A 26,232-nucleotide genomic window follows, 5' to 3' on the forward strand; every position below is an offset into this window, starting at 1 on the left:
TAACCAACTGAGCCACCCAAGCACCCCATCAGGCTATTCACTCTAAATTAGATTGTTTCCCATACTCCCCACCAGATATTAGATGGTTTGTTCAAAGCATAATCCCAAGAGTTTCCCTATTTAGAATACTTTGTCCTATCCAGAAATGAGTTGTTGTCTTATATTCTTTGAGCCCTTAAAGATTTGCCCCCAAAGTTGATTAGTGCTGTTAGCCCCAGCCCTGGCCTATTTTCATTGCCTTCCCATTGAGCCATGCCACTGAGGTTACCACAAGCCCAAAGAATTATGACACTGTCACCAACTTGTTTTTTTCCCTATGGGGAGAATGAGCAAATATGGAATGTATTCTAATCATATATATTACTACTTTCAAACAAGAGACAGTGTTTTCATGTAAGATAGGCTAATAATATTCACAAGTTTAGGGAAGCCTGATATTTCATCTCAAAACTCTAGTTAAGGGGACATGGAATTTATCAAGTTACAGGACCCATCCTGATCATCATTTGTCATTGTTTTTTGTTTTTGTTTCTTTTCCACTTTTGAGGACAAAGAGAGAATGAGAGAATCAGTCTCTTTCTTCAAAAAATAAAACTGCAATGGCAATGATCTAGCCCAAGTTCTTCTTAGCTTTTCTATAAAATATGCACATCAGTTCATGGCACTCCTGCTTCCGTAGAATCTCTGTATCTATTACACAGGAAATTTGGAAATGCTCTCACCACCAAATGGTTGCACAATTTAGTCACTTTTAAAATTCTGAGCCAAACTTAATGATTTTTCAGAGAGAAAATAGCATCGCCAGAGGCTTACTTATTGCTGTCAGGCCAGAGTTGTGTGTTTTTACACTAATGACTAAAAATCAGGGACCCTGTATTTTCGAGACTGAGCGATGAGTACTAGGAATAAAAACACTCTTACCCATGAAGGCAGGTGTGCGACAAGTAATGGATGACAATATTTCAAAACAGAGCAAATACCATGGAGAGGAGATTGATAGATAGAAAACCTGTAACAGGCAGATCCTTTATATAGTTTATGTATTGAACATCCCATGGTATTTTTGTAGTATGGATTGTTACAGTCATCGTGTTAGTCTGCTGCTATTATGGAAAACTTTTATAATTAATGATCAGAAACTATCCTAATAAATATAAGAGTACAGAAGGATATTTAATTCAAGGTTGTTAAATACATTATAGCACAGTAAACACTGGAATGGCCACAGACCTGAAAACGATGTTGTGTCATGACAATAATTTGTTCTGGGTGTTCCATCATAAACATGGTCCTTTATAAGGAGTGGAGTTTGTGATAGCTATGCTTTGCACAGTATACTCTTAGTAACAAAATTAATGCTTACTTTGATATATTAATTCTTAAAATATTTGAGGACCCAGGAGTGCGCAAAACAAATTGGAAGGCTGAAATAAATAATATGTTAGTCCAGCTAGACCAGGTAATATTGCAAAAGCAAGTATCAGTGGCTTAATTCAGCAGAGGTGTAGTTTTTACTTTTGGCAAGCATAGTCTGAGTTTGGTAACTTACGGTAACTTTTCTCCCGCAATTCAGATGCTTCTGTCATATTGCCCCTCCTCGAAATACGGACTCTTGGACACCACAGGAACCTAAGAGAGAACTTAGAGAGCTCACACTTTTTCTTAAGTGAATCATCCTAAAAATGACACAGGTTACTTTTGCTTACAGCCCATTGGTAAGTACTGGTGCCTCACTACTAGGGGCCAAGAAATGTGGGTCACACAGGTGCACAGAAAACTGAGGGCTAGAAATATAGGTGATACTATTAAACAGAAATCTGAGATGGTTTTCTAAGTGAGGTCCTGTTGGTAATGTGATATCAATTCTATATTGTTATTCTGGCTATCATGATTTTACATTTTATTTTGTATTATAATACATTCTCCAGGAAATTCTTCCAAGGACTCAAGTATTCCCTGATTGAGATATATATTAAATTGTAAGTCACAAAGTTTAGAGAAATTAAGTTATTTATGTAAGAAATCATAAGATTACATACAGTAATACTAAATACTATCTAGATGTCAAGGCATCTTCTCTTTAACTTCTAAAAAACCCATATTTTTACACTGTACTTCCCACCCATATATTACACAGAGATGGGACAGAATTAGGTATATAATAAAGAGGCAGTGATGAACCAAATTTAAAACCAGTCTGAGGCAACTGTTATTTCTCTCTGTAGTACAGTTTCCTCTCCTCACCTCTACCACAAAAACAAAGCCTGCTAAAAATCAGCAATTCTGAAATTCTCAGTTTCAAGAATTAACTATGGACTGCATTGAGAAATCTACATTCCATTCCTAGCTAAATTTCTGCTTTCCTGATCAGCATCACGGGTCATTCTTTCTGATCAGAAACGATCCTAATAGTTCTCTCTGAACCTAAAATAGAAAGAGATTTAACATTTTTAATATCACCAAAAAACATATACTTTCATTCTTCTTAAACTGAATACTTTCATAGTTTTCCATATAAAGAATCTTCAAGGTTACATTGCATAAGGTTCTTCAGGGGGGAAAATAATCTATTATATACATTTTTATAGTTTATATTGCTCTTATCTTTTTCATGACTATAATATTAGAGTTAAAGTTATGTAATTAATCCAAGCACATAGGGTTTTTTTTCTATTTAATTACGCCATGAAACATTTTAGGTTTAAGAGTATTGTTATGATTTAAAAACTGATTAAGAACTTTACTTTTCAAAAATCATTAAATATTGATTTAGAAATATCTCTACATCTAAGGAAATTTTGCTTTTCAAATTGATACATAATCAAATTTTGCTATAAAAAGCATACTATGACACATTGAATCATGTCCTAGCTTCCATTTGGAAGTAACCTTGGAGGGAAAATTTAGAGGTTGATGTTGGCAGAAGCATCTTAGACTTTAATTGGGAAAAGACATTTGAATTGGCTTTTTAAAATTTTTTTTAATGTTTATTTATTTTTGAGACAGAGAAAGACAGAGCATGAATGGGGGAGGGTCAGAGAGAGAGGGAGACACAGAATCTGAAACAGGCTCTGGACTCTGAGCTGTCAGCACAGAGCCCGACGTGGGGCTCGAACTCACGGACCGCGAGATCGTGACCTGAGCCGAAGTTGGACGCCCAACCAACGGAGCCACCCAGGCGCCCCTTTTTTTTTTAATTTCTTTTTTAATTTTTTTTTAATGTTTATTTATTTTTGAGACTGAATTGGCTTTTAGTTGGGGGCATTGGCAAGAGGGGTACCCAGGGCAATAGACTCCCCACAAGTGGAGGCTGAGGGCTGAGACTGAGCCCCAGGTGGATCTCCTTTTCCCAGCACACCTCTGCATACCTCCATCCCCCCAAAGCTCTATGGCACGTCCAGGAACAGGGAGGATGGGAGGGACCACAGTGACTATTCACCTGGACAAAATATCAGATGACTCGGATACCGGCTTCCCATCGTGGGTCTCTATCTTCTTCACAGCCACAGCCTGGAAGGAGCTGACACGGCTGAAGGAACTGGAGACCCTGCCAGGGCCGGACTGGAAGGAGCTCGGTCTATAGGTGAGTCCAGGGCTCATGAGGCCCCGGTAGGCTGAGCTCAGCCCGCCTCAGTAGCCGCTAGTCTGGTCGTAGTATGAACCCTCATGTTCTTCCCAGACTCCAGCAGGGTCTCCTCGCCGGCCAGCAGCTTGCAACAGGTGACGATCTTGATGTCCAGGGCCAGCTTGATGTTCATGAACTCCTGGCACTGGCACGGCTGCCCGGCCAGGTCCTGCTTGACTCAATGCAGGGCTCCAATTTGGCCAGCTTGGCATTGGCATCCTTGAACCATCACGGTGCTCCGCATCGGTGATGACGGCTTCCGGGGAAGCCCTCAGATCCTTGAGGCCTTCCACGTCAGCCTGGAGTTGACGGATATTTTCGTTCATCTCGGAAATCTCTGTCCTCGTGCAGTGAAGGTCGTGTCCGTTTGTCCCAGCCACCGTCCGCAGCTCCCCACTCTTGACCTGGGGCATGGTCTCAGCCTCAGCTGCAATTGTTTTTATGATATTTCAGTATGCTGGGTTATTTCAATACAAATATTTTAAGAATCAGAATATTTATCACAAATATCAATGAGCAAATATTAAAGAAAAAGAAAAAAAAAAAAAAACTTCTCCAAAGCTGAAAACAAAGGTTCATCCCCACCTTGCACCAGTTCTAACAGTAGATTGATGTTATTAAACCAGTTATGATGGATATTTAATAGGCCTGCGCCAAAATGTACTGCATTTAGAATATATTGTTGGATTTGGTTGCCAGGAGTTTTAGAGTTTATTTTCATATTTGTTCATGAGTGTTATTATACTGTAATTATCTTATTTCAAACTGTCTTTTTAGTTTGCGGCATAAACGCTTTTGCTAGCTTTATAAAATGACAGGAGCATGATTTCTCTTTTTCAGCTATCCAGAAGGACTTGTAAAATATTGGAATTACTTTTACCTTAAATGATTGATAAAACTCAGTGATGAGATCATCTAAGCTGTATGTGTGTGTTTGATTACTACTACAATTTCTTTGATTGTCATAGGCTTATCATATTCAGGTTTTTTATTTATTTTTTATGTGTTTCTGAAGGTGTTTTTTAAGTAGATATGTGTCTGTTATATCTCCATGTTCAAATGCTGGCATAAATTGTTTCTATTCTTTTTTTTTTTATTTCTGACTTACTTGTTCTTCTCTGTCTCTGTCTCTCTCTTTGTCTCTCTGTCTCTTATCTCATAAAAAGTACTATTATCTTATAAATTCACCTGAATTTCCTATGTTGAAAAGATATATAAGGATAATATTAGTCAACATGTTTTCATGTTGTAGAAAGTTGTGAGAAAATGGGATAAAGAATAAAATTTGAGAATAAAAGGTAGATGAAAAACTCATACACATTGTTAATCCTATAAATAGATAAATAGATGATAGATTAGGTAGATAAATAGATAAATAAAATTTTAAGTGTAACAAACTTGAAGTTAGAGTAATGTAGTTATAAGCTACTTTAAATCAGAATTTTTTGACAACTAGCTTTACTTACTAAAATGATTATGTACATTTATGTGGAATTCACTCCTGTATCATAAAAACTTTAGCAAAGATAAATACATTTTTAAATAAATCTTATTATTAATCTTTGAAGTTTATCTTTCCATATATTAAGTTGGAGATACTTTCATTTAGGTAAAAATAGATATTTCCACCAGCTTCTCAGTAGGAATAGACCTAGGGCTAGAATAAGGACTCCGTGTTACCTGATGATCAGGAATGTGCTTGAATTCCACTGGGTCATGAAGATCATTTTAACTCTTCTGGGGATTGGCTTCGTTATCTTTTAACTTCTTTATTTTTATGACTAGCAGAAATCAGGAGGAGTAAAGAGGGTGAAAAACATGACTTTCTGTTTAGCAGCAGTTAATCATTCAAAATCATTTTGTTCCATTTTCTTAAGGCAATGAGAAGCCTGAAACAAATGTAATGTTTTCCACCAAGCTACATTTATTGAGTAGTTGAAATGATTGACAGCTCAAAAAAAACTCCTTTCAAAAATAGTAATTAACAGCAGCAACCCTTCCAAACAGACTATCTTCTGTCAACAAGCATCACAAAAAGGCATCCCAAACTTGAAATGATGGTGGCAGGTAAGCAAGATATGTAAGCCAGAGCAAGCAAGGCACTTTAGCTCTCAAATTTTAGTGAGAGAGAAAACACATTTTGAGATTTCCTTGAGAAATAGCAAAGCCTTAAAAGAAAATGTTATTAAAAGAAAATTTAGAGATGATTCTCAATATATATGAGATGGCTTTGCTCAAAATACTGTATTCTATCTTATCGAATTATTTCAAAAGAAATAATGAGAAAAGTTTCCTTTTGTCTGAAGACTCTGTCCCCATGTTATTGGCTTTCCTTATTCTTACCCTTCTTTTTCTTTGGGATTGGCCAAATATCTGTTGCCTGGAAGGGTCTATTTTACTAAGGTTTTCATCATTTTGTTTTTCAATATACTGTCGTATGGATAAAACTGTCTTATTTCCATGTGGCCCTTACAATCATTAGAATTTAGGAAACATTTTTTTTTGTGTGTGTGTTAAAAAAAGTGCTTTCTCTTTCTATTAGGACAACTTGTTACTGAGCTGAATGCTTACCCTTTGAAAATACAAGTTAAACTGGTCTTCATTTACAAGGCTGTTTAAATGATGCATGGTATTACATATTGGAGTTTGTGGTGAGAATTAATTGCATGCCTCTAAATATGTGATTGCTTTATCGTTTTCACTCCTGTAAAAATGAGATGTTGATTTTTACCAAATTTCCCTTGATATTAAATCTTTAGCATAAATGAATATAATTGCTTCTCATCTAATAGAGCCAACTCTATAATACCCAAGATACCCTTTGGTGTTAAAATAATGCGAACTAGTGAACTTGGCCTAACACCTCTTTTCTTCAGTAAACTATGACAAATTTAAGTTTTGGTGTAAGTAGGCTGTTTCAATTTCTTTCTCTTCTTTCAGTATTTTGCTGTAGTTGCTGAATAGTTTCTTAGCAAGGGAAGAAAAAGGATTAACTTGACTAAAACCCAGTTAAAATGCAAATGAAATGAATTTCTGGGCAATAAAGCATGCATTAAGCTGGAACTCTAATGAACATAATAGTAAAAAATCCCCGGAATATTTTATGCACCTCTATCTATTCCATCTTTATGCTCATCTAGATGTAAGTCTTCTGATAATTTTAGAGGTTTTGCATTTCTGCTTGCCACAAACATGATTAACAGCTTTATTGCTCCGTTTTCTCCAGAGAGGGCTTCAAACCTACTTAATTTCACTCTCTTGAAACCAAATCACGAAGCCCAAAAAGATTTTTATCTGATTTCTAAGATTTATGCTTATTTCATAGGGATTACTGAAGTTCAATATTCATGGCCGCATGTAATATAAAATGGCTAAGTACAGTTAGGAGGCTTTGGTATTTGTTTTGCAATGAAATATTTAAAACAAAACAGATTCAATGTTTGTGTTATAGAGGTGTGTTAATTATTAGGTTAGAGATAAGAGGGAATGGTTTCTTCGCAGAAATAGAGATTTGAGTTTCTCTTATCAGCCTGAAGATAGAGGATAGCCTATCCAGGAGGACTGGAGAGGAGAGTCATTTTGGTGATGGATTTTGCTGAGTCAGGTATCCCTTTTGTTGAGCTAAGCCAGTGTTTAAGCCAATGTAACTGGGTCATTTCTTTTACCTTGTTAGACCTATTCACATTTTGCTCAACAGCATTTTAAAAATTCAGAGGGTTTTAATATATTATCCTGTAAAATAATTGTATAATCTATTATTATAATAGATCATAAAAGAGTATGGTCATTATAGAGTAAGTACTATTCCAGAATCATAAAATGTTAATAAGTGTTCAAGGTCAAGAAAATATAGGGTAGGTTGAGAGTTAAGTCTATAGAAGCTGGTACATTATGAGTTGAAATAGCTGCAAAAGATTCATGAAGTCTATTCTATGCCAAGAACAGTATCCCTGAAACTAATTTAAATGATTAGTTTTACTTTTCTCATGTTCATCCGTTAGAAAGCATATGGTATAGGCTCAATGATTATAGCAATAAAAAAGGACCATTTGCTAGTCATGGCAAAGTTGTGACTATGAGATGTAAAGTCAAATATAACAAAAGAAAAGCAGTCTTAAAAACTAAAAGCCATGGAATTGCATTATTTAGTGCACAATATGCTTTTGATATTGGAAGAAGATATTTCGGCCTCAACTATATGTTTGTACATATACATACACTCACGTACACACACACACACACACACACACTCACACACACATACATGCGTATAATTAGGAGGGGCAAATGAGTTATTGAGTAGGTGGCCCTATCTACTTATCCGAGTTGATAGACTATCTTTGGACTCTTTTTTTCCCTAAAAGCCAGAATATTAACTTTGCCAACTACTCTGTGAATGAAAGATCCTTCATCAAGTATATGCTCTGTCCTCCAGGAAATACAAAGTGCAGTGCTGCCTGGTGACTCAGAAAGCACTTTAAATAGCTGAGGAAATGTAACGCTTTTACTGTCTTATTTAAATTATTCTTTCTACAGTTAAAATCGAGCTGTTATTCTATCATAAAATATGTACCTATATACTCATTTACATTCATAGAGTCGTGGAGTTCTTAATCTTAGCTTCCCTGAAACAATTAATTCCATTCCAGTCATGCTCTGGGTATCGCTCCTTCCTGCCGTCCCTATCTGGTTCCACCTCTGCATTCTTTTCGAGTTCTTTCCTATTATTAAAGAGAATAGACATAACATGAATATGCACTTACTGTGCTTATCTGAGGCAACAGTGCTTTGTCTCCATGAAGTGTTTCTTTTCCTAATTTGTAATGCAGTGTTTCTCCATTATGGTAATCCACTATTTCAGTCATTAGTGGCGGTGGTTGACAGTCTACATTCTTGGAGAACTGTGTAGATGGATTATTGGCTCTGACCCAAGAAGGTTAAGTCACTTGTCTAAACACCACCGTTATCATTTGGCTGTCCAACACGTTGCCCTCTCACATCCATGCATGTATACCATTACCCCCGATTTGTTAGAAAACTTCTACCCTTCATTCAGGAAGATACTCTTCTAGTAAACTTTCTTTTTTTTTTTTAATTTTTTTTTCAACGTTTTTATTTATTTTTGGGACAGAGAGAGACAGAGCATGAACGGGGGAGGGGCAGAGAGAGAGGGAGACACAGAATCGGAAACAGGCTCCAGGCTCCGAGTCATCAGCCCAGAGCCTGACGCGGGGCTCGAACTCACGGAGTGCGAGATCGTGACCTGGCTGAAGTCGGACGCTTAACCGACTGCGCCACCCAGGCGCCCCATCTAGTAAACTTTCAATCAAGGTGTCCGCAACATGGCTGCTATCACGTTCCGCTGTGATCAATCAGGGATGAGCACATGATCGGGCAGCCTGAACAAACCCATCCTGGCAAGTATTCTACTACAAAGAGAAGGGATAATTTTATTTTCGTTTTGATGTAATTTATTGGTATAATTCTACATCAGAGTAAGAGGTCTTTGTTTTCATACTTTTGTTTGTTCTTTTTTTTTTTTTTTTTTTTTTTTTTTGAAAAATACCATAAAACACACTGCTGGTTTGAAAGCTCCTAGGAAATTTCCCAGGTATAATGTGAAACAGGCACTGTATTCAGAGGGCACGGAGAGACTGAAGAAAGAGGCAGGCTCCTACATGTGGGTAGGTAGCAGGTTTACCCAGCAAGGCAACTTACATATGTGACTTGTCTTGGGTGGCAGCAAGATGAGTGGATTTCTGCACCTGACTTCCAAATCTTAAAAGTTTATATAGAAGTCTTAACTGGATTCAGTCACATATGCTGTCCATATGGCCTTCCTATCACATTACTATCTCAAGGCCATGTCTGTGGAGCACTTTTCTGGGGGCAAGGAAGGCAAGCATAACTCACATTCCAAGGATAGGGACAGGGGTGGGTGGTCCCCAGTTGCTCTGGGCCAGCTCCAGGGTCAAATGGCTGCCATTTCCCCTTAATCTTCTTCAACAATCCACCTTCCCACTCCCTTGTGACTGGCTCCTAAAATTCCACCAGCTCCCTTTTCTAAAAATGCACCCTGAGTGGTCAGCAAGGGGTTTCGTTAGCGTGGAGGTAGCTATCTGGCTGCATTGGAGGCAGATGCTACAGCAGTTATACAGGCACATGCAAAAGAAAACACAGATCAAGACAATGATTTCCAAAAGTAGTGACAGCGCCTTCAGCCAAGACCCGGCATCTGAACCACTGATTTATTCTAGTTCCCTGGGCTGGGGGTGGCATCAGTCATGGCATTTACCTGTGTCTTTATGTGATTTTAAAAAAATAATACATTAACAGGCTCATCATGTATAAACACACAACATTCTGTTAGGATGATGGCATGGGTGTCTTTTTGTGAGCCCATCCCGTTTTGGAGGACAGCTTTTCTCGTTAGAAACATTTCAGTGTTCAACAAGGACAGACTTTGTTGGCTATTACTCAAGGCTTGATGAGTAAATTTGGTAAGGATTCCTGTCTGTGCTCTATTATCCTCTAAACAAATGGAGGAAACAAAGATGATGGCCAGATGATCATACCAGTGAAACACAGAATGTGCCTACCTGGCTCTAAGGAGAAAGTTTGGCAGCTGTTTTTACTATGGGGCAAATTCACCTTTGTGCCTAGGAAAAAACCAGAGTGTGATGGACCAGCCGCCCAGGTGGAAGCCACATTTTGTGCCGCATAATAATTGGATTCCATTTAGTGCTACCTAATAAATACCTAGGCAGTGTAACCAGTCAGTGCCAAATCAGTCGCTCTCCCTTAATGTGACAGAATGATGCACAGTTTCAGTGGTACCTGGTATCCCATCCCATGTTTCTGGTACAATTGGGCTGAATCTGTTGAGAGGGATTTTTCTGTTCCCAACATAGGAATACCCAGGTGCCCAAATATCCATGACATGGAATCAGCCATTCCCAAACATGAGTATAGCCACTCACGGCTCCAAGGGTGTATTTCCAGCACCTTTTTGACCAGCAGTTTGGTGGACTGTCTTTATAGTTTGTCTGGCAGAAAAACAACACTCATGCCCAGTATTATTAATACTATGTCCTACAGGCTATGTTTCTAGATCATTATTGGTAATATCAGATGAACTAAGAGTACTAGTCCTGGTTTATTCTTTAATGTACAGCTTAAGGGCCTTCCGGTCCCTTAACTAGAGAGGCGATGCCCACCATGGCAATCCTGAGGAGCTGTAGAGAAGCAACAGTTGCCCACATACCCAGCAGGTCGATAGATCTCTTTATTGGGCATATGAGTGGACCCACTGTGAAAAGGTTATTTCCATCAGGCGGTGGGACATCACAGGAGCAGCCAAAGTCTGAGGCCAGAAAGACACATTTGATTGAATCTTATATGGGAAACTCTTATTGAGTAATTCAATAAGGGGTCAAAAACAATAAAACAAAGGAAAAGGGGAAAAATCTTATAAGCAGGAAACTGAAAAGAATGGTAAAATATGAATATATTTAAATAATATTTTGAGTGGAGATTAAAAGCCATTGAACTAATCCTTGAACAGCGTCTGGGAGGCTACGTGTTCTGAAATTCTTTCACTGCAGCATTAAAAAAATTCTGCATTGGCTCAAATCTAAAGAAGGGCATTGCACCTAACTTTAGCACCTAAGAGTATATGTATTCGAATCCTATTGCTGATCTGTATTAATTTTCTAAAGCTCCAAAACAAATTGCTAAAATTTTAGTGCCAAAAACAAAATACATTTAGTATCTCCCAGTATGTGTGGGTGAGGAATCCAGGCATAGCTTAGCTGGTCCTTGGCATACGGTCACATATGGTTGTACTGAAGCGGCCAAATGAGCTGCATTCTCATTTGGAGACTCAACTGGGAAATAATCTGTTTCCAGGTTCGCTCAGATTTGTTGGCAAAATTCATCTCCTTGTGGCTAGATATGACTGTGGCCCTCAACGTCTAAAGATCAACCACAACTCCTCACCACGGGGCCATCTTCACAGGCAGTTCACAGCCTGCTGGATTACTTCTTCCGGGTCAGCAGGAGACATTCTGTCTCTGTTCTGCTAACACTGAGTTTTACGTCGTGTAAGACTTAACCATGGGAGTAATACCCAATCACCTTGCCATATTCGATTGTTAGAAGCAGGTCGCAGCTCCTGCCCACGCTCAGGAGAGGAGGATTATATAATGTGTATCATCAGGGGAGAGAGATGCAGGGAGTATTTTAGGATTCTCCCTACTATAGTAAGGAGATTACTGATTCACAGTGATTTTAGAATTTTTTTAAAATTACTTTATAATAACAGGCACTGTACAGGTAGCCACTGAAGCTAGGTAGAATCTAAGTTTGAGGGGAAAAAAATCAAGTTTGTGGAACATTTGACATTCATTAGTGTAAATGGAGAATTTTTATGAGGAAAGAGTACCTGAGTAATTCACTTTGTATTTTATTTTACTTTTGACTTTAGTGTAAAACAATAGTTTATTAATTCCACTTTTATAGGACATCAGTAAGAATGCAGTGTCCTTTTTTTTAACAACTTGACCAAGACAAGTTGATATTTGAGGGGTGAAAAATTCATCAGTTCTTCCATTAAGAGAGAACCTGTGAGTAATATCAGTGCAAAGATCTGTAAATACTACACTGCTATTTTCCTTGAGGAAATCAAAATCTAATCAGAATATAGAATTGACATAAGCAATGCAAAGAATATAGTGGAAACAAAGCCAATGGAGCAAGTAATTCAACTCATATGTGGCCTGGCAGTTTTTAAAAGGAGGTTAAAATTGGGGCGCCTCGGTGGCTCAGTTGGTTGGGCGTCCGACTTCGGCTCTGGTCATGATCTCATGGCTTGTAAGTTCAAGCTCCACATCAGGCTCTGTGCCTGCACAGATTTGGAGCCTGCTTTGGATTCGGTGTTTCCTCTTTCTCTGTCCCTTCCCTGCTCATGCTCTGTCTCTCTCTCTCTCTCTCTCTCTCTCTCTCTCAAAAAATACACATTAAAAAAAAATTAAAAAAATATTAAAAAAGCATAAGTGCTCAAGAAGGCTTATATAAAAGGAGCTTAAAATTATTTTTTTTAATTTTTTTTTAAATATTCATTTATTTTTGAAAGAGAGAGAGTGAGCAGGGGAAGGGTAGAGGAAGGGAGACACAGATTCTGAAGCAGGGTCCAGGCTCTGAATTGTCAGTACAGAAGCTGATGTGGGTCTCTAACTCACAAACTAGGAGATCATGACCTGAGCCAAAGTTGTATGTTCAACCGACTGAGCCAACCAGTCGGAGGCTGGAGGTTACATTTAGACTGAATTGTCAGGGTTGGATAAGTGAAGAAAAGGGGGTGGGGTGAAAGTGAAACAGAAAAATGAATCCATTTGTGAAAGGATTGGGAGAAAATGGTTTATTTGAGGCGTATTAAAGAAGTAATCATGTTTGGTGTTTAGGAATCAATCAGAGAAGAGTAATAGGCTTAATTGTTAAACTACATTGGGGGCAGTTCAAAGCTCAAGAAATAGCATGCATTTTGAGCTCTAGAGTAGGACTTTATACCTTAGGCAACAGGGATTTGTGGTGGCTGGGTAAATATCTATATAATAAAAAGAAAAATAATTAGCACGGGAGTGACTTTAAATGAATGGATTTGAAGACTGGGATAAAATAAAAATAAAAATAATAAAAAGTATTTATACTTTTGTCTAGAGAAAAATTATGTAAACAACAACAAAAAATTTCCATTGCTTAATGTCTAAGAACTTCCTGGATTGTATGAGAGAGGTGGTGCATAATAGCGAATAGATGAAAAGCAGACTTAAGTTATAACCAGGAAGATGGAAAAGAAAGGGGAAAAAAGGTTTCTTGTGAGAGATACCAAATCTAATCAATGTATAGTTGATCTTAGCCATGTTTAACAAATTAGGATTGGAATCTCCTTTAATTAACATTCAGAATTTTCAGGCAAGTTCATATGAATTTTTGTGTTGCATCCACATTTGGTGGCCTGAGATAATATATGACAAAGTTCAGTTCACGGACAATGAAGGGATTAAATGAAAGTCCATGTGGCAGTTGGGATGATGAAGAAGAAGAAGTATAAATCATAGGTAGCAAAAAGATAATCACTTAACTCTGTGGAGTAAGAGGGAAGTATTGAACGTTAAAGAACCCTTACGTTTCTAGCTTGAGAAAATCAAGGAAGGTGATGTCATTAACAGAGATAACATACAAAAGAGGACAAGTGAATGTGGTGGGCACCTGCGGATAATAGTTTGAAAATATACATATCTAAATGATTGAAATCAAAAGAGAAAATGCTGCATTGAAGATTTGTGAAAAATGAGATGCGGTGTTACGGTTTAAAACAAATCTGTTAGAATAACAAGCTATTTTTCTTATTTATTTGACTTACCAAATTTTTTATTGCAAGGGTAGAAGCATCTTTAACCTAGAAGGTTTTAAAATTCCTATTGGGTTAGATGAGGAAAAAGTGGCAGTGATTTCATGGAAGCGGATGAGAAATTTGAGCCAGGTGTGAAAACTCAGTTTAGATAGGTGCATAGACACAATAATCCACAAGAAACATTTTAACAAGTGCATCAGTTAGAACATAAATAATCTGACGATTAGATGGTATAGTCTGTTTTGGCTAGGGATTACTGCATAACAAACAACCTTAAAATTTAGTGGCTTAAAGCAGAGGGTGGCAAACTGTGACCCATGGGTTAACCTCTGCCTGAAGGTTCTTGATATATTACCTATAAGTACAATTTTACATTTTTTAGAGGATGGATTGTAAAACAAACAAACAAACAAAAACAAAGATCATATGTGCCTCACATACACACCTTTCCATAAATATTTGCTAACCACTGACCTAAATTATCCACAAGCATTTGTCATGATTTTATAGTTTAGACAGGGCCCAACAGGGATGGCTCCTCACTGCTTCATTATACAAACATTCATGAAAAGATAGTCTAGAAAAAGTCAATTAGTGTCTCTGGTCATATGATATGCAGAAATGCAAGAGAACCATGAAGAATTACCTCCCAACATACATTATGGTCCTCTTACTCTCTTAAAACATGAAACAGGTGTGTTCATGCACATAAATACAGAATACAATCATTTAATTTTCTAAAAAAAAAAACAAACAAAAAAACAAAAAACAGGAGGACTTGATTAATAGCAATATAGTGTAACTCATGAATCTAAAACCAACTCTAGATATCGGGCTTTTCACATTGAATTAATGCATTAGCCTCATTACCATAGAAATGTGATTTTGAAATATCTCCTTTCATCCTAGGTCACCATTATTAAAACAAACAAACAAAAATCATTCCTCTATTAGTAGAATAAAGTTAAAATTTAATGAAATTTTTGTTGTAGGTTGTGGGTTCATGAATTGGAGGTATAGTGACTCCGAATATTTGATTTGGAATCCCTTTATGGAAATTAGACTGCCAATAATAATGCAATCAATCATCATCAACCTAACTAGTCACATGACCAATTGATTTGTTGAATAATAAACAAATCGATAATTTTCTTATAGTTTGCTTCAATCTATCTATGGAATATGTGCTAGAGCAAGAGTAAAATTAATTGAGAGCTTAGAGAATGTTAACATGATTCTATGTTTTTTATAATTAGTGTGACCATATAATTTGTTATCTAAACAGGATCTTATTTAGAATATTAAAACACTCTATTAATTATTATACCCTGAAACAGACATTAATCTAGATTGTCTTAGATAGACCAGGATTGACAGCCATCTATAAGTAGGTTATATCACCACCAGTAATATTTGTTTTTTCCTCTAAAGAGTCTCATTCAGACATTTAATATTAGTAAGTATTGGATTCTTATTGGCAAAGTCTGGAAGTGAAAAACATTAACTTTAAAAAAATTAATGTTTATTTAACTTTGAGATAGAGATAGAGGGAGAGAGCAAGTAGGAGAGGGGCAGAGACAGAGGGAGACACAGAATCCCAAGCAAGCTCAGGTCTCTGAGCTGTCGGCACAGAATCTGACACAGGGCTCACACTCATGAACCGTGAGATCATGACCTGACCTGAAGTTGGATGATTAACTGACTCTGAGCCACCCAGGCTGCTCTAGAAATGACAAACATTTCAAAGGAGCTGTCACTTCACCAGTATATATTAGCAGATTAGGAAGATTCAACAAGTTTACTTCAATTCTGGTTTGTCTGTTGTTTATTTATTTTGAGAGAGAGAGAGAGGGAGGGAGAGAGCAAGAGAGGGAGAGAGAGAATCTTAAACAGGCTTCTCGCTGTTAGCACAGAGCCCAACATGGGGCTCGAATTCACAAACCATGAGATCATGACCTGAGCTGAAATCCAGATTTTGACTTTTAACCGACAGAGCCACCCAGGCACCGCCAGTTCTGTTTTAATATTCATAGCTTACATCATAAAGTTCTATATTTATTGTGTATTTTTCTGTTATGAGCACTCTCCTGTAAACTTCCCACTAATTACTTCATTTACTCCTCACTTTATTCTATCATAGAGGTTTCTTTAATCTCATAAAATTTTATAGGTGAAGAAACTAAGCCTAAGGAGACTAAGTGATGTATGCAAAATCACAAGGTCTATATGGGGTGGAGCCAGGACTTAGACCTATTCAGTTTGACTCCGTGTTGGTTTTTGTTTTTTTTTTTAACGTTTATTTATTTTTGAGACAGAGAGAGACAGAGCATGAATGGGGGAGGGGCAGAGAGAGAGGGAGACACAGAATCGGAAGCAGGCTCCAGGCTCTGAGCCATCAGCCCAGAGCCCGACGCGGGGCTCGAACTCACGGACCGCAAGATCCTGACCTGAGCTGAAGTCGGACGCTCAACCGACTGAGCCACCCAGGCTCCTCAGACTCCGTGTTTTTAACAGCTATACTGCTTGTTATGTATATATGTTCTTAGTGTCAACAGGTCAACTTTGTTACTCAACTATGGTTTTAATTTGAGATGGATAATCACCAGGGCAAAACACTAATGATTTTAGCGTACTGTCACTAGGTAGTGGGAAACTAGTTGGACATTTATATTTGTTTATTTTACAGAAAACGGGCAGAAACAAAATGACCTCAACCATGGATACTGATGAGCTAAAGTGAGCTGATTCCTTTGCTTAAACTGTACAGTTTCCCCAGATCCTGAAATATGGATCTCATTACTTAGGTTTACCAGTTGAACCATATTTTGATAGTAGATATAGAAAATTTAGCTCATGATGAATGGATCAATTCTACCCTTGGGGAAGATAAAAGTGAAACCCTCTTGAAATTACCCATCTACTTCCTGCCCCCTCTATTATGCTGATTTATACCTTAATCTGCTAGATGAGACTATAAAATGAAGATGTGAACTTACAAAACTGAGTCAGCTAAAGGAGAATCTTATGTATGTATCTCCCTGCTCATTAGGAAATGTCTAGAGAGTTAGTCTTTCATTCAGCCTTCAAACACTTGAGAAGAAATCACAACTATTATGTCTACAAGTCTATAATAAGAACTAATAGTCTATGATAAAAATACCAACATAGGCATCCATGGGGAAACAAAACACAAAAAGCTTTGATCTTAACGACATTCTACCAGAGAGATGAGGGGTAAAAGGAAAATTCTTCTTCTTTATAGTCTCAAATTAAGTTCTGTTCAAACTAGGTCTATTAAAAACACGTTTCAGTCTTATTAAAGATACTTCCATTACTATTATCCCGCAAATAAGACACACACTTTTAACATTTCCCTTAGCAGTCCATAAACTGAAGCTATCTGTACCACTCGCTTTTTCCCATGAACTTGATCAGGAATAAATATAGAACTTAAAGGTGATATAGTGTTGTCTATAATTTCAATAAAAAGCCTTATCTGAGGCAGGGATGGAGCTGGTAGATATGATGGTGATGATGACAGTTTTCATACAGAAGGATCACAGTCTTGGATGGAAAGGTCGTTCAGTAATTACAATTATGCATACTATGTGTTATTATAATGCTTTGCATTGGATTGAAGGAACAGATGTGCTAGATTTCCCATGAATCATGTTTAAGCTGAATTTTGAAGGTGGTATTGGGTTACCCAGGCAGCATTGGGGGAACTCTATCTTATGAAAAGATACTAGTCTATGTAAGATATTTATGCATGATACTAAAATGTAAAGTTTACAACCTAGGAGGGAATCTCTTATTTAATAAACTATCTCAAGCATAGGATATTATTTGATATGAAGTAGACATTTGATTAATATTTGTTGAATGAATGACAGGATATGATGAAACTGCCTTCAGTTTGGTACTAATGCCGAAGAGATAGCTAGGGCAAGGCTGGCTCTCTGTGTTCAGGCAGCAAGGTCATCAAAGAAGGCAGGAGGTGATGGTGCATAGACAAGGCCAAGGAAGTATCAAGGTTACCTATTACTGGTTACTCATCTCTCAACTGACAGATAATCTTAGAAGAATAAAGATAAACTGTGAAGGATAAAGATGAAAAGTTAAAGACAAAGGAAATGAGACAGAAACTTTCTCTACTCCATGATTCCTCAGATCTGGGAATGTTTCTGGGTCCTCAGTGCCTAGGGAAGTTGTTTGAGTTCAAAAGAATCTATTAAGAACCCATGCTATATTCATAATTTTAATTCTGTTATTTATTTTGTCTGATTTATCTTTATTGGAATTACAAGGTTAAAAAATGGTGCTGTAGGGCTCTTTATTATTTAAATTTGTATTTCGTCTAATTTAAACCAAGGGTCAAATGTGTCATAGTAAGCTATGTAAACTTTATCCTTAAATAGATGGAGAGCCATAGAATGATTTTAATCAGAGGGTTGGTATCTTAAATGTTATTTTCAAGGACAGTGAATCTAACAACAGAGTAGAGGCGAAACTGAAGAGAATCACCCTAGAAGAAATCAAGAGAAGCATATTCATCCGTGTATTAGCTCATTTTTGAACAAAGGTGCATTCAGCACCAAACATATTTAGTAATTGGTGCTAGCCACAGGAATACAGGTGAGAATAAGATAAACTCAACCTCTGTCCTTGTAAGGTTTATACCCTAAAAGGGAAGGGAAATACTTAAATAGATGAAATCTGATGAATGATAAAAACAAACAGAAATAAAGAATACAATGAGAAAGAATAACCTAAAGACTGATCTAAATATATAAAATAAATAGTGAGTTATAAATTTCAGTAGAAGTTAAGTAGGTAGTGGGAAAAAAGAGTGTCCCAAGCAAAGGGGATAGCACAAGAGAAGACCTTAAGAAAAGAATAAGTAGTAATGACTGAATTAGTAGAATATGATAGGGGAAACAGGGAGGAATGAGACTGGAGAAGGCTAGGAAGCATTTAGAATTTCTCTGAGGTCAAAGAGATACTATATAAAAAGTATATATTAAGTAATATATATATATATATATATATAGATACTATATAAAAAGATGATAGATGATAGATATATAGACAGATAGATAGATGTTTTAACAAACTGATTCAAGGAAATATATTCAAAAACATGATATAAAAATAAAATAAAGATAAAGTGACTAATTTCGGGGCACCTGGGTGGCTCAGTCAGTTGAGCGTCTGACTTCGGCTCAGGTCGTGATCTCACAGTTCGTGGGTTCGAGCCCCGCATCGACAGCTGACAGCTCAGAGCCTGGAGCCTGCTTTGGATTCTGTGTCTCCCTTTCTCTCTGCCCCTCCCCTACTCACGCTCTGTCTCTTTCTCTCCCTCTCAAAAATAAATAAACACTAAAAAAAATATAAAAAATAAAAATAAAATGACTAATTAAAAAAATGGTACAAGCAAATTTTGCAGGCTGGCAAGTTTAAAATCTTCATTATGGCTAATAGGCTGGAGATTTGTGTCAGAGCTGATGTTGCAGTCTTAGTTGGAAGGCTGAAAACAGAATTTCTATGTTGCATTCTGAACATAGAATTTCTTTTTCTTTGGGAAACCTCCTTTGTTTTGGATGATGATCACCCATACTGCAGAGAGTAATCTGCTTTACTCAAAGTCAACTGATTGTGAACTTAATCATGTCTAAAAAACAAATAGACAAAAAAATCTTTATAGCAACATCTTGACTGATGTTTTACCAAAATCTTGCCTTCATAATCTAGCCAAGTTGACTCATAGAATTAACCATCACAAGAGCAAGGCATGATAGAAGAAGGAGGCAGGATATCTTGGTATATAGAGGCCAATGTGACTTTTTGGAGGACAGAGTGGCCAAAAGTGTTGAATAATCTTGAGAAGTCAAACAATTCAAGTACTAAAACCATTCTTTAAATTTATTCGTGTTATTGAGCAATAATAGTAAAAGTTTAGAGAACCAAGATAGAAGTCCAATATAAGACAACAGTCATAGAAATGGATAAGTATGAAAAAGCTTATTTGGTAGTATGTATGGAAATTCAACTGACAAAGACTGGTAATGGAGGAGAAAATGTGAAGAATAGCCTTGGGTCATGGGATAATGTCATTCCTTAAGAAGCAAATGAAGGAGATAGATAGAAGTGGAAGACGGAAGTTAAATTATGTGTTCAGTTTGATATCAAACTGTACCTAACTTTGGGCCATTGAGAAGAGACCAACCAGCTTTGTGAATTAATGGGTTTTGACAGAGCTTTGTTAGAATAAAAAAAAAGAGAAGAAGAAAAAAGTATTTTCTGGGGACCACACACATTAAGGAATGGGAAAGGAAAAAATTGAGGAAGGTAGAAATGAGAAAATGATTTTTTTTTCCTCTGTGCTGCCATATTACGCTAGGACTTTTCAAGAACTTATTTTATTCAAACCCACTTTATGAGGTAGATGTAAGTCTCTATCAGTGTATAAATTGAGCCTCTGGAAAAGTAAGTTGCTTGTCCAAATTGCTTGTGAAAAGAGATTAAACGACAAATTTCTCTTTCTTAAATCTAAAGCTAGATTCTCAAGAAGTCTTAACAATTTCAAGAAATTTGTTGTGGTAGGCAAAATAATGCCCCTCTCTCAGATGTCCATACCCTAGTCCCTGGAACCTGTGAATAGGTCACTTAAAATGACAAAATTAGCTTTGCAAGTAGAATTAAGGTTACCCCCAACAACAGATGTTGGCAAGGATGTGGGGAGAGAGGATCTCGTTTGCACTGTGGGTGGGAATGCAAACTGGTGCAGCCACTCTGGATAACAATATGGAGGTTCTTCAAAAAATTAAAAATAGAACTACCCTATGACCCAGCAATTGCACTACTAGGTATTTATCCAAGGGGTACAGGTATGCTGTTTCAAAGGGGCACATGCACCCCAATGTTTATAGCAGCACTATCACCCTTAGCCGAAGTATGAGAAGAGCCCAAATGTCTATGGATGGATGAATGGATAAAGATGTGGTATATATATACAATGGAGTATTACTCGGAAATCAAAAAGAATGAAATCTTGCCATTTGCAACTACGTGGATGGAACTAGAGGGTATTATGCTAAGCAAAATTAGTCAGAGAAAGGCAAATACCACACGACTTCACTCATATGAGGACTTTAAGATACAAAACGGATGAACATAAAGGAAGGGTAGCAAAAATAATACAAAAATAGGGAGGGGGACAAAACATAAGAGACTCTTAAATATGGAGAACAAACAGGGTTACTGGAGGGGGTGTGGGAGGGGGGATGGGCTAAATGGGTAAGAGGCATTAAGGAATCTACTCCTGAAATCATTGTTGCACCGTATGCTGACTAACTTGGATGTAAATTAAACAAAATAAATAATAATAATAAAAAGAATTAAGGCGAGCTTCAGGTAGAAGGTTGTTCTGGGTTATTTGCCTAGGTTCAATGTAAGTAGTCTCATGAGCTCACAGAAGTGGCAGAGAGGAACAAGTAGGTCAAAGAAATACAGAGATGGAAGTAGAGGCAGGAGAGATTTGAAGCAAGAGAAGGGTTCAACTCACTATCATGTACTTGAAGATCAAGATGGATGCCACAAGCTGAACAAGACGGTGGCTTTTAGGAGCTAAGGAGGGCCCTCATTTGACAGCCAACAAGGAAATACGAATCTAAATACAGCCTTCCAGAAGGAATGCAGCCCTTCCATCACCAAGATTTGCGTTGCTAATCCTGTCAGAACCGTGAGGTAATAAATATACCTTGTTTTAAGCAAGTTCGTGGCAATTTGTTATGGCAGCAACAGAAAACTAGTATACTTATATTTAGCTTATTTGTATGAACATGTTATGCATACATTATACTAAATGGTAGAGAGAGAAGAATATTAATTAAAATATGCATGCTGACTGAAACAAATTGGCAAACATCCTTCTTTTTTGCTTATATATGTGGGACGATGAATATCCGTGACAATAAGAAACAAGACAATCCAAATTTAACACGATTTTATAAAAGAATTGCTACTGACTAGAAGGAGCACATAATTCTGTTTGTTTTACAATTTTAAAGAACAACCAGAGCTACAGTCTCGATAATCAGGATAGCACAATCGTTTATGGTGTATACTTTATCATGTCTAACAAATTCTCACTAAAATGAAATAGTACAGCCAACTCCATTTTCTAGCAGTAATAAGTTTTTGTTTTACCCCCAGGGTTCTTGGGCCACTTCACCCAAGTGTAGATTGAACTGAACTTCAGTCCCTCAGATTCTTAGACTTATGATACCAAAACCATTTCCTGTATACAATCTGTTGGCCTTTTTCCTTTTTTTTTTTCATTTTTTGTACTTTAGGTTATTTTATATCGTATTTGTTCAAAATAGAGAATACTGGTTACTTTTTATTAGAGAAATAAATCATTGCTGAGAAAAAGTTGGTGTACGGATATTTAGCTCATTTTCGTCCATTTATCTGGAATTATACTGTAAAATTGAACTATGTGAAGACAGATTAGTTGAAGTCGGTCTTCATTGTAACATTAATAGGACAAGAAATGGCACCAAATGTTAATATTTAAGGCTCAGTGTGTTTCTACTGCAGGCTATGAAGTCAATATGATTTAGTTTTCACTTTATTTTTAAAACTACTGAGAACTTCACAACATTTAAAAAGAGTGTTTTCTGCTAGTTTATGGAAACAATGACCCTATTATTTCTATTCTTTACAAATTCTATTTGTAATATTTCTTTTTGATCTCATACTTTAAATGATTCATTCCTTCCAGGCAGAAAGAAAAAGCCATCAAAATAATCCCATCTTTTTTTTTTTTTTCTGTTACTTTGTACAAATCAAGACATGAGAATTTAATTTACTTAAAAGGGTAAATGTGATCTGTCTCACCCACAAACACAAAGTTAAATAAAATTCTGGCTTTCCAGAACAGGCATAGAAATTTTCCTTATATTTCTGCCCATAATTTCTCAAACACTATCAAACATAATTTTATTGGATGCTTTGTTCAGAGCTCCTATACAAATAATTTAGTGAATTATAATTGATATATTGATCTGTTTTATTTCTTGAGGTGATCATAAAGATTGTAGGTTATGGCCTTTCCTTCAGAAATTTGCCACCAAGGTCAAATGAAAAGAGAAATACATAAAATCTTGGATAACAAACGGTCACAGACTTTAACTTCCATTTTATTAGAAAGACAATAAAATTCTCTTGTAGTTGAGAATTTATCATGGTTTTTAAAACTGGGCAAAGAAAATTAAATAAAATAGATGAAAACACCAGATTTTTTTTTTTTTCAGCAAAGTTAGTGACTTGGTCAAGCTCTAAGTCAACGTTCTGATAACACCTGAGCAAACATTTACTGCAGCACATCACATAACATTAAAATGTGACTCTAGATGTGTGTCCATTCCATGTGGTTTCTGTAGATCACATTTGTATCTTTTTAAATTTTACTTTATTTTTTCTTTGGATGCCTGATATTTAACATAAAGCTAGCCTTACATTGTGTTCATGATATATATATATTTTTTCAAAGCCGTATACTAACCCATGCTAGGGGTTAAGGTGGAACATGAACCACAGGTTTAACAGGATCCTGGAGGTGCTTTGTGAGCCTGGAGATCACGAACATGTTGATGTACAATCACACACAAAGATTGGTGTACCTTCCTTGTCTGGGATCCATGGATCTCTTTAGGTCAAGTGCCCTTTGGGAATTGTGGGATTCTGATTATTTCACGAGGGATCTCTAGCCCAGTTCTACATTCACACCAAAGAAAATACACTCACCCTCTCTGTCCAAATAGTCCAACGTGGACCAATCCTTCATTTCCACCTGCTCCCAGCAGCTGCTTCACTAATTCAAGAATTCTGTGCTTGACTTATAGACAGAAGTTAGGGAGACAGGCATGAGACTGGGGAAATTATCCTTCTAGAACTGCCGCTCCCTCTTCCATGTGTCTGTTTCAATATTTTTAAAAGATATCCCACTTCTGCTTCCATCCATTTTTTAAGCAATTTGTAAAACCTGACCAAATATATCCTAATCTAGAATGTACGCTACTGTTTGCCATGGACATTTCCCATCTTACATATTGTAGTGATACATTTATGAGTGATTTGACCAATGGTAACCAAAGAGGGAAGTCCAACGCCTTATATGCAAGACTCTAAGAACATCAACATTACATTCCAGATTTTCAAAGAACTCCAGAAACAAAAGAAGGAAGGGGACCATGGTCAACACCATGTTCATGCAAGAGACAATAAAGGCCTTTATGACTTCCAGAAGTGGATGCTCTCCCACCACAAATTATGAGTTCCTGAGACCCTGCATCCTACTACTAATTTTTCACCTATCCTAAATCCATTTAGAAACTCTCCTTTTGTCTGACCTTTTAACATAACACCAGCAGCTGCTGCGTGCCGTGTCGCCTCTGCTTTAATGTCTGTTACTAGTGAAGCTATCTTATAAGCTTCACCTGAGCCACGAGGTTGACTAGACTCATGGGTAAGAAAAGAATAAAATAAGATTAAAGAGGGCTAGCAGACAGAGAAAAATTACAAGTGGATCTTCAGGAGGTAATATTAGCTCCTGGTAAAATAGAGCCAGATAAAAAACAACAACAACAACATTAAATTTAAATTATTAGAGCTTTCTGAGAGCTTTGGAAATTCATTTCCTAAGGATTATTCTGTTTGCCCTGAACACAATTTAATTAGTGATTTTAATCAGGGGTTGGATAGTCTCAGTAAAAATCCAAATAATAAATATTTTCACCTTAGCTGGCCATAAGGTCTGTCTCATGACTCTACAATCCTAAAGAAAAGTCTTAGGTAATACAAAAATGAATGAGCATGATTATGTTCTAATAAAACTTTATTTACACAAACAGGCAGGGAGCTAGATTTGATCTTTGTGCTGTAGATTATCAACCGCTGAACTAGATGAACAAGGAGTGAATATATCAAAGCCAGGAAATTCCTGAAGAAAAACAAAACATTAGAGTTTTAGAAACTAGAATCAGGAAACCTTAAAAAAAGTGTTCCAGAAAGTAGAACAAAGATAACTCTAATATTAGAAGACATTTTTTCCCTCAAACATAGGCCTGCACATACAGATTGACTTTATTAATATCAATGGAAATTTGAAAACAGAACAACTTTTTTTAAATTTTTTTAATGTCTATTTTTGATGTTCTATTTTTGAAAGACATAGACAAAGTACAAGGGGGGAAGGCACAAGACAGGGAGGCATAGAATCCAAAACAGAACATTACTTAAGATATAAGTGCTCATTGTTAAATTTCCCTAAAAAAAGTATGCCAGTTAGTTGTTTAAAAGCCTCATCTTTATATTATTTAAGGAAATTTAAGAAACGAAATGGTAAAGAAAGAATAAAAATTTAAAAAAAATACGACCAAGGTAGATATTAGATAACTCTAATAGGCACAATTCAAAAGAAGATATGCATAAAACTACATAGAAACCAAATGCATAAAGGGGGATAGGAGATATGCAAAATGTTAAGAGATTATAATTATAGTCAGATATTTCAAAAAACTTCTTTCAGAATTGGAACCATGGAATAATCAATACTTTCTAAAGAAAACAAAATAATCACAAAAGGCATAATTAATCAGCTACAATAAAATTGAACATGTTGCTATGCCTAAATTGAATTCCAAAGCCAAATGTACTTCTCAATAATGAAATAATCAGCATTTCTCCATTTAATTCAACTTCGCCAAAGCAAGTAGTTCCCCAAATATTAAGACTCACTCTTTAATATCAAACATATACTTAATAAAACACCATACAAAAGAAAAGATTAAAATTCTGTGAATGGATCATGCCCATGGGACTACAGAATGACCTCTTTATGTAAAACTAGTCCTCATGAATAATTATTTTTTTTTAATTTTTTTAATGTTTTTATTTATTTTTGAAGGAGAGAGACACAGAGCATGAGCAGGGGGAGGAGCAGAGAGAGGGAGACACTGAATCTGAAGCAGGCTCCAGGCTCTAAGCCGTCAGCACAGAGCCCGATGCGGGGCTCGAACTCACAAACTGCGAGATCATGACCTGAGCCGAAGTCCGATGCTTAACCTACTGAGCCACCCAGGCGCCCCATGAATAATTATTTCTATAAAAAACACGTGATGACCTCCAC

The 26,232-nt window shown here is 36.6% G+C and overlaps 1 pseudogene; it reads right to left on the bottom strand.

The window, feature by feature from the left end:
• Positions 1 to 3,435: 3,435 nt before the first annotated feature.
• The window catches only part of LOC131513938 (keratin, type II cytoskeletal 8-like), a 102,419-nt pseudogene continuing 79,622 nt past the window's right edge, over positions 3,436 to 26,232 (bottom strand).

The sequence above is a fragment of the Neofelis nebulosa genome, chromosome 1 (genome assembly GCF_028018385.1).
Source record: "Neofelis nebulosa isolate mNeoNeb1 chromosome 1, mNeoNeb1.pri, whole genome shotgun sequence".
NCBI lineage: Eukaryota > Metazoa > Chordata > Mammalia > Carnivora > Felidae > Neofelis > Neofelis nebulosa.